The sequence below is a fragment of the Sceloporus undulatus genome, chromosome 8, assembly GCF_019175285.1.
Source record: "Sceloporus undulatus isolate JIND9_A2432 ecotype Alabama chromosome 8, SceUnd_v1.1, whole genome shotgun sequence".
In the NCBI taxonomy this organism is placed as follows: Eukaryota; Metazoa; Chordata; class Lepidosauria; order Squamata; family Phrynosomatidae; genus Sceloporus; species Sceloporus undulatus.
In genome coordinates, this window is record NC_056529.1 from 14497257 (window position 1) to 14509868 (window position 12612).

The window sequence follows — 12612 nt, forward strand, 5'->3', positions numbered from 1 at the left end:
CGCTCACCACAGGCTAGTGCCATTGCAAAACTGGGTCTGCCACGTCCTCTCCATGCACAAAGACCAGTTTCCTTTGCTTTTGTACGCTAATGGCCATAGTTAAAACTGGACCTGCAACTTCATTTTCATACACAAAGGGTTTGTAATGTGAATTAACATTCTCACGTACCAGCGGCATATACACTTCTCCCTCCTATTCGCTAGGGTTAGGGGCACAAGACCCCCGTGAATATGGAAAAACCATAAATAACAAAAACACCATATTTTTACCGGAGAGGACACCTCCCTAGGAATCTCTAGGCCTTTCGGTGCAACCTTTAGTTAAAGTTGACCATAGAGTTGCACTGGAGGACCTAGATATTCCTAGAGAGAACATATTAAATCTGTGAATAATCAAATCTGCAAATATCAAAACCGAAAATATGGCGGGATGTGTGTATATGTCTGACCCTGGTTTAACGGGCTTTAGCGCTGTCCCTCAAACTGCGCCGGTGTGAACAAGCGCCAATTCGGCGCCAGCGTGAACAAGGGCCCTTTAAACCGGTTTACACCAGTTTGAAAACCACATTATTATGTAGTGTGAATGAGGTCTCCTATGAGCAGAGAGCATTTAGCAGATTCAGTTCATTCAACCATCTTCCTTTTCTGCCAAACCAGAGGTCTACTTCCAGAAGAATTGGAATATGCGATGTTAAAATCAACCGGACCACTTTTTTTGCGCGTCACTCTACAATGTCTAGCTCTATGAGGGGGAGGGGGAGAACCAGAGAGAACAAGGAAGCTATGAGAAAGAGCGGCTGCCTCGCTTGCATTGCAATCAGTAGACTGGCGCACCCTAGTGGCTCCAAGGTGCTGCTACAACAGGATGCTCTTTCCTATTCAAAGACTTCATATTAGCAATCCTTAATGGGTTTAAAAGAGCCAGTGTGCGGTAGTGGTTTGAGGGTCTTTATCACATGGGGAAAACAGTTTAAACAGTCATTAAACTGTGAAAATCACACAATCGCAATTATGATTTTCACAAGACGTGAATAACCAGGCAATAAACAGCAACAAAGGAAACCCCGTGAATGATTTGTTGCTGTTTATTGCCTGGTTCTTCCTTGGTTATTCCCAGGATAATGACTCTTTAATCATGCTGTGTGTGAAAATCTTAATTGCGATTGCATGATTTTCACAGGATAATCACTGTTTAAACCCCCAATTTCCCCCCTTATTTCCTGGTGTGATAAAGTCTGATGACTCTGGAGACCAGGGTTTGATTCTCTTCTTGCCCATGAAACCCACTGGGAGACCTTGGTCAAGTCACACTCTCTCAGCCTCCTCAGGGGAAGGCAATGGCAACCCCTTTTGAACAAATCTTGCCAAGAAAATCCCATGATAGCTTTGTGTAAATCAGAGATGATTCGAAGGCACACAACAACCACAACCACAAAGGAGATCCACACTGCCACACTCTCTCAGCCTCAGAGGAAGGCAATGGCAACCCCCCTCTGAACAAATCTAGCCAAGAAACTCCCATGAGAGAAAGAACCCACAGGGAAGCAACCTATACCCTCCAACATTTCCCAAATGAAAGCCAGGATGCATGGAGCCGAACAACATCAGAGTGTGGCCAAGATTTATAGCAATAGCACTATAGCAATAGCAAGTACATTTCTGTGCTGTTTATCCATGCACTTAAACACTCCCCAAACCTGTGGTGCCGAACCTATGGCATGTGTGCCAAAGATGGCACGTGAAGCCATTTTTTGTGGCACGGAGAGGGTGGGGAAGAGGAGGAACAGGTGCGTGCCAGTTCCTCTTTCCCAATCATCCTGGACCTTCAGCCGCCTCAGAAGGCAGGGGAAAGAAGTCTCGTTCTCCCTGGAAGTCCTGCCCCAGCACTGGGTAACACTTGGTGCTGGGAGGCCATTTAGTAGTTTATCGCAATGGCCCCTGGAACTGGACTGACGCGTTACAAAAGGGGGCGGGATGGGAACGGAAGGCAGCATAGAACGCAGTTTACTGCACAAAAGAACATCACTGCCAGACTTTCCCATTCCGTCCTGGATGCATCCCCAGGAGGCGATTTTCAGGAACGCTTGTAAGAGTTGCTGTCTTCCATTCCCATCCCACCCCTTTTGTAACGCACCAGTCCAGTTCCAGGGGCCTGTGCAATAAACTCCTTAGTTTGGTCACTCGGTCCCTAAAAGGTTCTCCATCATGCCCTAATTGATTTACAAGTGTAAGCTAATTGCCTCCAACAAGCTGGATACTCATTTTAGTGACCTCGGAAGGATGGCATCCTGAGCCGACTCTGAGCCCCTGGCTGGGATTGGACTCACAACCTTGTGGTTTGTGAGTGAGTAGCTGCATTACTGACATTTAACCACTGTGTTAGCAAGGGCTCCTTCAAGCACAAGCTAGGAGCTACTGCTAGGAGAGGTTGCAGCACTTTGCTTTTGCCTGAGTCTACTGAGAAGAACAAGATTCAGCCTTTCCTCTCTTCTCTTCCCTCCACTGAGTTGAGTCCATGCTCACTATTGCCTATAGTGGCAAGGACTGATAGGAGGTACAGTCCAGCAACATCAACTCAGTCAAGAATTCCTAGAGGCCTTCCATAGTATGCAGTTACAGCATTATGATTCCACTTTAACTCCCATGGCAACATGTTACAGAATGCTGGGATTTGCAGTTTAGGGAGAGATACTTAGAATTGTCAGCCAGAGAGCTCTTGTGGCTCACCAGATTACAAACCCAAGGATTCCATAGGATGCAGTCACGGCAAGTAAAGTGAAATCATACTGCTATAACTGTGTAGTGTGAAAGGACCATGGATATGGACAGTGCAGACATATATCTCATCTCTTTTTCTAGAGACCAATATCATTCCTTTGATAGCTGTTAGTTGTGATGGAACCTCTCAAATTCAAAGGCAGTATAGAATCATGGAATCATAGAGTTGGAAGAGTCCAACCCCATTCTGCCATGCAAGAACTCTCAGTCAAAGCATCTCCGACAGATGGCCATCAAACCTCTGTTTAAAGACCTCCAAAGAAGGAGAATCTACCATTCTGCGAAGGAGTGTGTTCCACTGTCGAACAGCCCTTGCTGTCAGGAAGTTCCTCCTAATATTGAGGTGGAATCTCATTTCCTGTAGCTTGCATCCATTATTCTGGCTCCCTCCTCAATATGACATCCCTTCAAGTATTTAAACAGGGCTATCATATCACCTCTTAATCTTTTCTTCTCCAAACTAAACATCTCCAGCTCCCTAAGTCATTCCACATAGGGCATGGTTTCCAGACCCTTATTGAATACAAGTAGCTTGGGTGACCTTAAGCAACTTAAACTCTCTCAGCCTCAGAGGATGGCAATGGCAAAACCCCTGTGAAGAAATTTGCCGAGAAAACTCTATGATCGATTTGCCTTAGGTTTGCTATACGTGAAAAATGACTTGGAGGCACAAAACAACAACACCTTGCTTAGGAGTCCCACTACTGCCATCATGTTTTGTTTGTGGTATTTCTGGAACAGCCTGGAAAAGTTGTTATGAGCATCTCTGAGTCCCAGTTTTGGGAGAAAGGTGAGCTATCTATGAAATAAATAATATTACTTAATACCCCAGATGTAAACATCAGAATGTTGGAGTGTACTTTAAATAAAATCCTGTTCTCCTTTTAAAGAAAAAAAAGTACAGGAGTTTCCTTTCAACCTAAGCAAAGTCTGCATCTCATGTGGCAGAAATCTATACATTTTTAATATCTGTAGGTGACAGCTAACATCGCCCTTTATCTGTTTGTCAATGCTAGATAGTTTATTTGAGCCCAAGTCCTGGATTTCACTGGAGAGCAACATAACAAGACATGATGCACTCGAGCGCTAGAGGACATTTTCTTGTTGCTATTCTCCCTCTCTATCCCCCCCCAATCAAACTTCACTTTATAGGAGAGGTGGTTAAGATCGCACATTGATTTTTATTTAGAACAAGCGTTTATTGATCTGCACAGGACTTGTAATGAAAAACCAGCAAATCTCCAAGAAGCTAAAGGTGCTCCAAGGTGTGCACATGCAGGGAAACGGCCTATTTTGTAGAAGATGTGACATGCATTTCAGGAAATTTGCTCTTGACTGGGAACGCTCCTGCCACAATGAACTGGTTAGGGCTGAACCCCTGCTAAGTTACATGTTCAGGAGGCAGTCAGGAGAAATAAAGAGTCGTGCTTGAAGTTCCTATTGTAGGCACCTGCACAGTCATACAGGTGAGCTGCTATTCAGCTTAAAAGGAAGGAGTGCACGATGCAATGTGTGGCCCTGATCTGGTGCAGCAGATGTGACTGCAGTTTCATGCGCTAAGGGTGGTCAACCTACGCCACTGTATGCCCTCTTCAGCCTAATTCAAAAGCTCTCTTATAAGCCATTGGTTCCGACTTCTGACAAGAACCATCAATGGATCTCTTCCTCCCACGAAAGCTCAGCAAGAGAGAAATTGAGAGGGAAAGGGTGGCACAGAGAAGCAGGAAGAAAAGAATGGCACATCCAAAATCCACAAGACAGTGATACTGTTATTGGATTAAGCAAAATGCACATTATACATGTTGCAAGGTTTTGAAGATCCATTGACTTTTCACAGAATCATAGAGTTGGAAGAGATCCTAAGGGCCATCCAGTCCAACCCTCTGCCATGCTGGAATACACAGTCAAAGCACCCCTAACAGATATCCATTCAACCTCAATTGAAAAACCTCCAAAGAAGGAGACTACACCATTCTCCAAGGGAGTGTGTTCCACTGTTGAACAGTCCTTACTGTCAGGAAGTTCTTCCTAATGTTAAGGTGGAATCTCTTTTCCTGGAGCTTGCATCCATTGTTCTGGGTCCTGTTCTCTGGAGCAGCAGAAAGCTAAATGTCTCCCCAAAGTCCCAGAATTCTATATCACTGAACCATGGCAGTTAAAGTGGTGTCAAACTGGATTATTTCTGCAGTGCGGATGCAGCCTTAGTTTTAAAAGTAGTATTACATTCTTTCCCCCTCCCTTTTTCCTTTTATTGGTTCAGAATGAATCCCACAGATGCACATTTTAAACCACTGATGTCTATCTAATAGCATTAAGCCTGTCCAACAAATCACTAGATTTGTTTCTATTGCTGTGTCCTGAATATTTGAGATTTAGTTTCTCCATGCTCCTCCATAGCATCCTCTGTCCCCCCGTGAAATGTTAGAATTTTAGGTGTTACATACTCGGCTGTTTTAAATCCCATTTACAAACAAATAGTGCATTGTTAGCCATGAAGGAATGAAGGAAGATTATTATGTGTGCTGGATGAGAAGGGTAGAATGTAATCCTGCTAACTTTTGTCACAGCAATATGCCTTTCCAACACTGCATTCATACAATTACAAAAGCAAGTCTGTCCACTGCATTGTCCTCTTTAGTGAATGTCTAGTGGTCCTACCCAGGCCTAGAGAATGAGGCCACAAGGTAGTAAGGTGTACTCTCCAACATTTCACAATTGAAAACCAGGACATATGTGGCCAAACAACATCAGAGTGTGGTCAAGATTTCAAAAGTTATTAATGAGGAAGAGTGCACAAGGCAGGAGAGCTTGCAGCACTTTGCTTTTGCCTGAGCCTACTGAAAAGGGCAAGATTTTGCCTTTCCTCTTTTCTCTCTCCTCCACTGAGTTGTTTCCAGCATGACAAAAGGCATGCTTTTATGACCATCTCCCTCTGAAACAGAATGGAAGTGCTTTGATGGCATGCAGAAAGGTATGCAGATTAGCCACTTCTCCCTCGTCGCATGTTGGCTTTCTTACGTCATGCTATAAGGCTCAACATTTAAAATCCAGTGAGCTGAGTGATATGACAAACCTATATTTGTGTTGCTGGCATGGTTGTACTGAGAATTCCTGCAGCAGACAAAATCCAGGATGGTTACTTAATTTTTCCATGGTTTGGCATATGATATAGAGTTGCCTCAAATAAGGAAATATACATTGTCTCTGTCTCTCTTTTCACAAAAGCATGTGTGTGCACACAGAGAAAATTATAAACAAGCACTAAGCACAGAATTAAACAAGATGGAAGGAAATGCATAAAAGGGTTACAGTTGGCTCTCTGTTTTTGCAGGGGATCCGTTCCGGACCCTCCACGAAAATGGAGACTCACCAATATTCAAGTCCCACAGGCTTGAATGGGGCGTGTGCCCATGAGCGCATGTGGGATGCACCCAGGAGCATGCCCCATTGGAAATAACGGAGGTAGCCCCTCTGTGAGTATTCAAGACTATGGACCTCAAGTCCACGAGAAAGGAGGGGTGGCTCTATAATAAATAGGATTTTGTGACTGGCCAGCTATTTGAGACAGGTTGCCAAAGTTAAACTGCGTATTAACAAGATTCTTATTGTATTGTATTGTATTTTACAAACCTTCACATCTCTCCAGAGTCTAAAAAGACCTAAAGCAGAAATGTGAATGTTGGGGACAATGCTTAAAGGATGCTGGTGGATGGCCTCCTATCTTCTCATGCTACCATCCACTTGGTGGTGTAATATGCAAAGGAAAATGGACTTGTCATGTTCAGCGTTTCCACATTAATGAAATGTGGATTTCTATTTCAGATAACATAACTTGCTGGATTATTTAATAACACTGGAACTTGTTAAGAGCTAAGCTAAGCTGCTGGATTATTAAATAAAGCAGGAAGATTTTTTTCCCCCAAACACTTTTTTTTAAAGGGCTCCTCTGTAGTTGCTTGCTTTGATTTCATCCCATGATAAGTTATTGCTAAGGCTGATCTTTCACTTCATTATGGGAAAACATTTGTTTGGAAAATGCTGAAAGGAAAACTATGCTCTCCCAAACAGGATCTGAACACTTTCTTTAACATGTTGCCTGCTTATAACTAAGAGTTCTGAAACTGAGCTAAGAAGAGTGCAACCAGTATTTAAAACAAATTAGAAGAAACCGTACTTCTTCCAAGAATATTCTTCCTTCTGTAAACCAGAGCTTTGAAAAGTTAATCTTTACAGCTCCCAGAACTCTCATAATTTGGGGATGTGGAGGTTCAAAAGTACCACCAGTTGTCCATATCCATGGATTCTGCATCCATGGATTCGACCAACCATGATTCAAAAATATTCACCATAAATAAATAAAACCCAAAAACAAACTTTGATTGTGCTTTATTGTGCACATGGCAGAGCTTGGAAAAATTCCAACTTTGAAGACTACAGCTCCCATAACACTACCACTCCAGTCAGCAAGGCTAAGTACTTGTTTTAGAGGAGAATCCCTATGCCTGAACATTTCTAGGAAGCAGCAATTCTCCTTTATGAAGCCATTTTGTTTTGTGAGCTGGAAAGAGGCTAGGAGAGGCCAGGGTCCTCAAAAACGCACCACATGTCATCCGGAGTATAGCTCTTGGGGAGAGGCAAAATGATAGGATTGCACCCCCCAAATAAGAATGTTGTACTCCCAATGAAATTTTCCTCCAGTCCTCAAATTTCTATTAGTGGAGAGAGAGAGAGAGAGAGAGAGAGAGAGAGAGAGAGGGAGAAAGGAGGTTGAAAATCATTTACATCTTGAATGATTACATTGGCTAAGTTTGTATTCCTTTGGTCACTTTGCCTGCCCTTTTGCCTTCTTTAGATGCTCAGACGGTATTTTCAAATGCTCAACTGAACATTTAAGTTACTGCAATGCCAGAAATTTAGAAACTGAAGGGAATTTCGTGTGTTGGGGGGAATTCTTACCAAATGGCAATGCCCTTTTGCTGCCCCTATAGCTATAACTACGCATTCTGTCCTTTGTCCCTCCCCACCAACTATAACCCATCAGCTAGTAAATCTGCATGTACAGGACTGCACTCTGAATCCCATATATGTAAATTCTACAAATAGTACTGCAAAGTGTTTCTTGTCTCTGCCTATTTGTTATTCCTCTATTTATAGATCCGCAAATAATGCTTAGCCCTTTTTACAGACAGCACTTGCATTGCTGGGAAGGAATTCATCTTATGTTTGTTACTTATGGTGACCCTTTGAGCATTTTAAAAATAACATTTTTCAAGGATTAAGCTCTTCCCCACCATTGGAATTATGTACATTTCCCCACCCCCATCCCCACCCTACAATTCCACTTATAATCTTCAGTTTAGCTGTGTTAAGATAGCTTGGGCCCCATTCTCACTAGCCCATTTGCACTGGATAGAACTGGGTAGATCCGGTTGCCCCCATACCGAATCAGCCCAGTTACAAGTGCCCACTACCCTTTACCTTGATCGGGGCAATTTGCCCCTCTGAAGTTCACATTTGCAGTACCACTTTAAAATGGAGCCTCCTTTGTTGTCAATCAAATTCACTTCCGCTTTCGTCAAAGGTGACACATCCTACAGCCATTGGCCAACCAAATGGATGCTCCCCCCTTTTTAAAAAAAACACTGGCAGCAGTGTGCGCATATTCTGTCAACTTGTCAAATTTAAAAATCTCCAGGTGTGTGTGTGTGTGTGTGTGTGTGTGTGTATTACCCTAAAATGACCCCATCCTGGGGTTTTCTTGGCAAGATTGGTTCCAAGGAGATTTGCCATCGCCATTGCCCTGAGACTGAGAGAGTGTGACTCCCCTAAAGTCATGGGTTCCCACAGCCTTCCCTCTGAATGCCAGCCTCTAGCTTCCCCTTCACTTCCAGCCCAGTATTTCCTCCTCTTTGGAACCTCTTCCTTTCCCTTCCCTTCCAGCCCAAAGCATTCACATAATCTGTCATAACAACAACAACAACAACAACAACAAATGTTGCTTGCAGGGGAGGCCACCTGAATGCCATCTCTGCATCTGCTTTCCCTCAGATTGCCACCCCAGAATGCCACCTCTCCTTACATACACACATGTAGCACAAGCATTCACACACTGTATCAATTTGCCAAATTGAAAGCAAAACATTTGTAACATTCGCATTGTAGCATTAGCATATTACACATAAAAAATTATTTTTAAAAAATGCCACTTGCAAAGTGATCCTCTGTGATGGCAGCAAGCAAACGAAAGGGAAATGTAGCATAAGCAGACACGTTCTATCAATATGTATTAACCTGTAGAACAAGCATTCGCATAATCTGTCAAAAATAAAATTACAAAGAGAGAGAGAGAGAGAGAAAGCTGCCTGCGAGAGGGAGCCATGTTCTGCCCTCTGCCCTCCCTCTGCCCTAAATCCCTTCCCTGAACTTGACCCGATCATGACCAGGGCCAAGTTCACATTACCGGCAGCAGGGAAGAAACGGGTTTTCCTAAAAGACACGGGAAATAATCCACTTTCGGAAAAAATGCTCTAAGGGGGATTTGCCCTGGTTCAGGTGTGTAAAACCCTAATTCTGATGTGTTTAAACCGGTGCCAATGGGAACTTCCGACTTTTAATCCGGGTTACAATTCGGTACAAAAGGTAGTCTGAATGGCCCCTTGGTGGGTTATTTCCACCTCTTAACAATTTAATCCAGTCTCTGTTGTAATACATCTAACCATTTCAGTGTGTGTATATATAATTTTTTAATATAATGCTCACTCTCTCATAAAGGCATCTTGCTTTCTATTTATTAAAAGTTCTATATAAAGACCTTTTCTCATTTTCAACATCTTTTCAACTTCTTACCATACGATAAACCATAGTTTACCATATAAACTATATGGTTTAGATGGTTTGCCATATAAACTATATAAACCATCGTTTACCATATAAACTACAAAATTTATAGAAATTTAAATCTGTCCATAGAAGAGTTTTCTATGGATGGATTTAAATATCATAGATATGAAAATACTTTAATGAACACATTTGTACATACATATTGTTGGTGTATATAACTGAGTACAGTGTGGCTTAGTATTGTTCCAGTTCATACCTCTTGACACTTATAAGTATCTATTGAAGATATAGTTGTCAGTTACATAATCATGTATTCACTTTATTGCACTTTGCTTTTTTGCTGGGAAGTCTATGGTTCCTATTCCTGTATTGCCTATCTGGGTGATCTGGGTCCAGTTTTACCCATTTTTAAAACAAAAACTTTGGGATCTGGGGACTTTGAGGGTATCCTGGAAGCGTTGGGGCCCTCAGAAAAATGTTGGGGCCACATGCATACCAAGATACACTTTGGTCATCTCTGTCTCTCAGGAGGGTGAAGGAAAAAGTTGGTAAAGCCAGCCCTCAGTATCCACTGATTCTTTATCCACGGATTCAACCATCCACAGATTGAAAATAGAATCATAGAATCATAGAGTTGGATCACTGGACACAATATTCCAGGTGGGGTCTGACCAAAGCAGATAGAGTGGCACTATTACTTCCCTTGATCTAGACACTATACTTTTATTGATTCAGCCTAAAATTGCGTTGGCTTTTTTAGCTGCCGCATCGCACTGTGGTTTTTTTTACAAAAACATTTGTAAAAAAATATAAATTCCAAAAAGCAAACCTTGATTTTGTCATTTTATATAAGAGACACCATTTTAATATGTCATTGTATTTAATGGGACTTGAGAATCCATGGATTTTGGAATTCACAGGGGATCCTGGAACCAAACCACTGGATACTGAGGGCCCACTGTATATCCAGTCGATATGATAAAGCTGTTGTCATAACATGCTGTTTCAGAGTCTGGGGGAAGGAAAGATCATTCATTACAAATGCTACACTCCAACAAAGCATCTTCTGACAGTCTCAGAGCATAGTTGTGTTGATTTGTTGGACTAGGAGGGAAGCCCAGAGCAGGAAAGGGCAGAGAGAGGTGGCTTTGCTGGTGAGGCCAAGATCAGAAGAGTGCAAGAAATGAAAGCAATAGGAAGAGAGCAAAATGAGAGAAGAAATATCTTTACCATTTCCTTGTAATGATATCTACTCCACGCTTAATATTTTCCCCCTGTCTTGACACTGAAAGAAGCAGACCATCCCCCTCCCATCCCTAAACACATGGGAATTCTGCTTTTCTCTGCTGAAGGGAGAAAGAAAGCCTCAGATTGAGAACTGAATGCACACAAAATGTTATTATTGCCATGACCGTGCAGCAAGCCACAATTTGGAGAGATCATGTTTTTGTGACTAAAAGAAGAATCATGTTAGCTGGAAGGAGGTGATTTGGGGGCAGTAGTCCAAAATCCAACTATTTATTTGTTAACTTATAGCTCATCTTCTTTCCAGAACTGGGATCAAGGGGGGGGGGGGGGGGGTAGCAGCAAGTAAAATAGATACTGATTAAATTAAACTGAATCCCATTGTAGAGAAAGGCGGGATACAAATACTGGAAATAAATAAATAAATACATTAAAACGAGTACAAATAAATGTGCACACAAGCTTATGAAGCTAAAATGAAATAAATATTACTATTAAAACTTCATCAAATTTAAAATGCATTAAAAATACACTGGTAAAAAAAGAGTAGCATCATTCTTTTTAAAGCCCCTTTCTCACCAGCCAGCCAATTGTTGCTGAAAGCCTGATGGAGGAAAAAAATAATCTTTGCCTACACAAGTGGAAAGACAACAGGGAAGGCACTGAGTTGGATCAGTCCAGCTAATCTTGGCAGGTAGTTCCACAGTTTGGGGGCAGCCACTATGAAGATCAGTTTTTCCAGGTCTGCAAAGATTAGGACTGGGAAGGGCAGCTATGAAAGAACTAGACAAAATCCTAAAGTGTAAAAGTAAAGTAAGGCTAAGCCATGGAGATTATCATTGGAGGACAGGACGTCCTTGTCCCGTCCTTCCCGTGCGATCACAGGAAGGACTTTTAGATGGCGTTGCGCTGATCCAGACATAGTCCCATCTGGAAAGTGCAAATGACAGCAATGGCATGAAAGACTTTCATAAGATGTCACGCTGAGTCTGTCATTATTCATCAGTGAGGTGGAATTGTCCCATCCTCGCCCTTCATTTTGCATTACCGGAAGAACCCGTTAATGCAATTCCACTTCACTGACAGGTTTAGGACATGATCAGCACATCAAGTGTGAACATCTTTCACGTGATCACTGTCATGGACAGGATAAGGATGGGCTTTGCTCCTGTCCCCCATCTTATAAAAGGCCAATGCAATTTTAGGCTGCATCAATAAAAATATAGTGTCTAGATCAAGGGCCACTCTATTCTGCTTTGGTCAGACTCCACCTGGAATATTGTGTCCACAATTCAAAAAGGATGTTGAAAAACTGGAGCATGTCCAAAGAAGGGCAACTAAAATGGTGAAGGGCCTGGAAACCATGCCTTATGAAGAAAAACACAGGGTAGCAGAAAGTGGAAGCCACATACTAAATGGATAGATTCAGTCAAAAAGGCAATGGATCTTGAGTCTGAAGGACCTGAGTAGAGAATCTGAGGACAGCGGGGTTTGGAGGTATCTCATTCATATGGTCGCCATGAGTTGAGGTCAACTCAAAGGCAATAAACAATGTCTTTTATGGTCTTTTGCTGTGTGCAAAGGGATATAGCACCTCTGAGACTAGCTAAAAGATGTTTGTAGCATAAGGCTTTTTTGGACTGGCTCTGCTTCATCAGTCTACAAAAGCTTACACTACAAACCTCTTTCTCTCACTTAGTCTCAAAGATTCTACAAGATCCCTTTGTATACTAATACAGCTATGTCTTT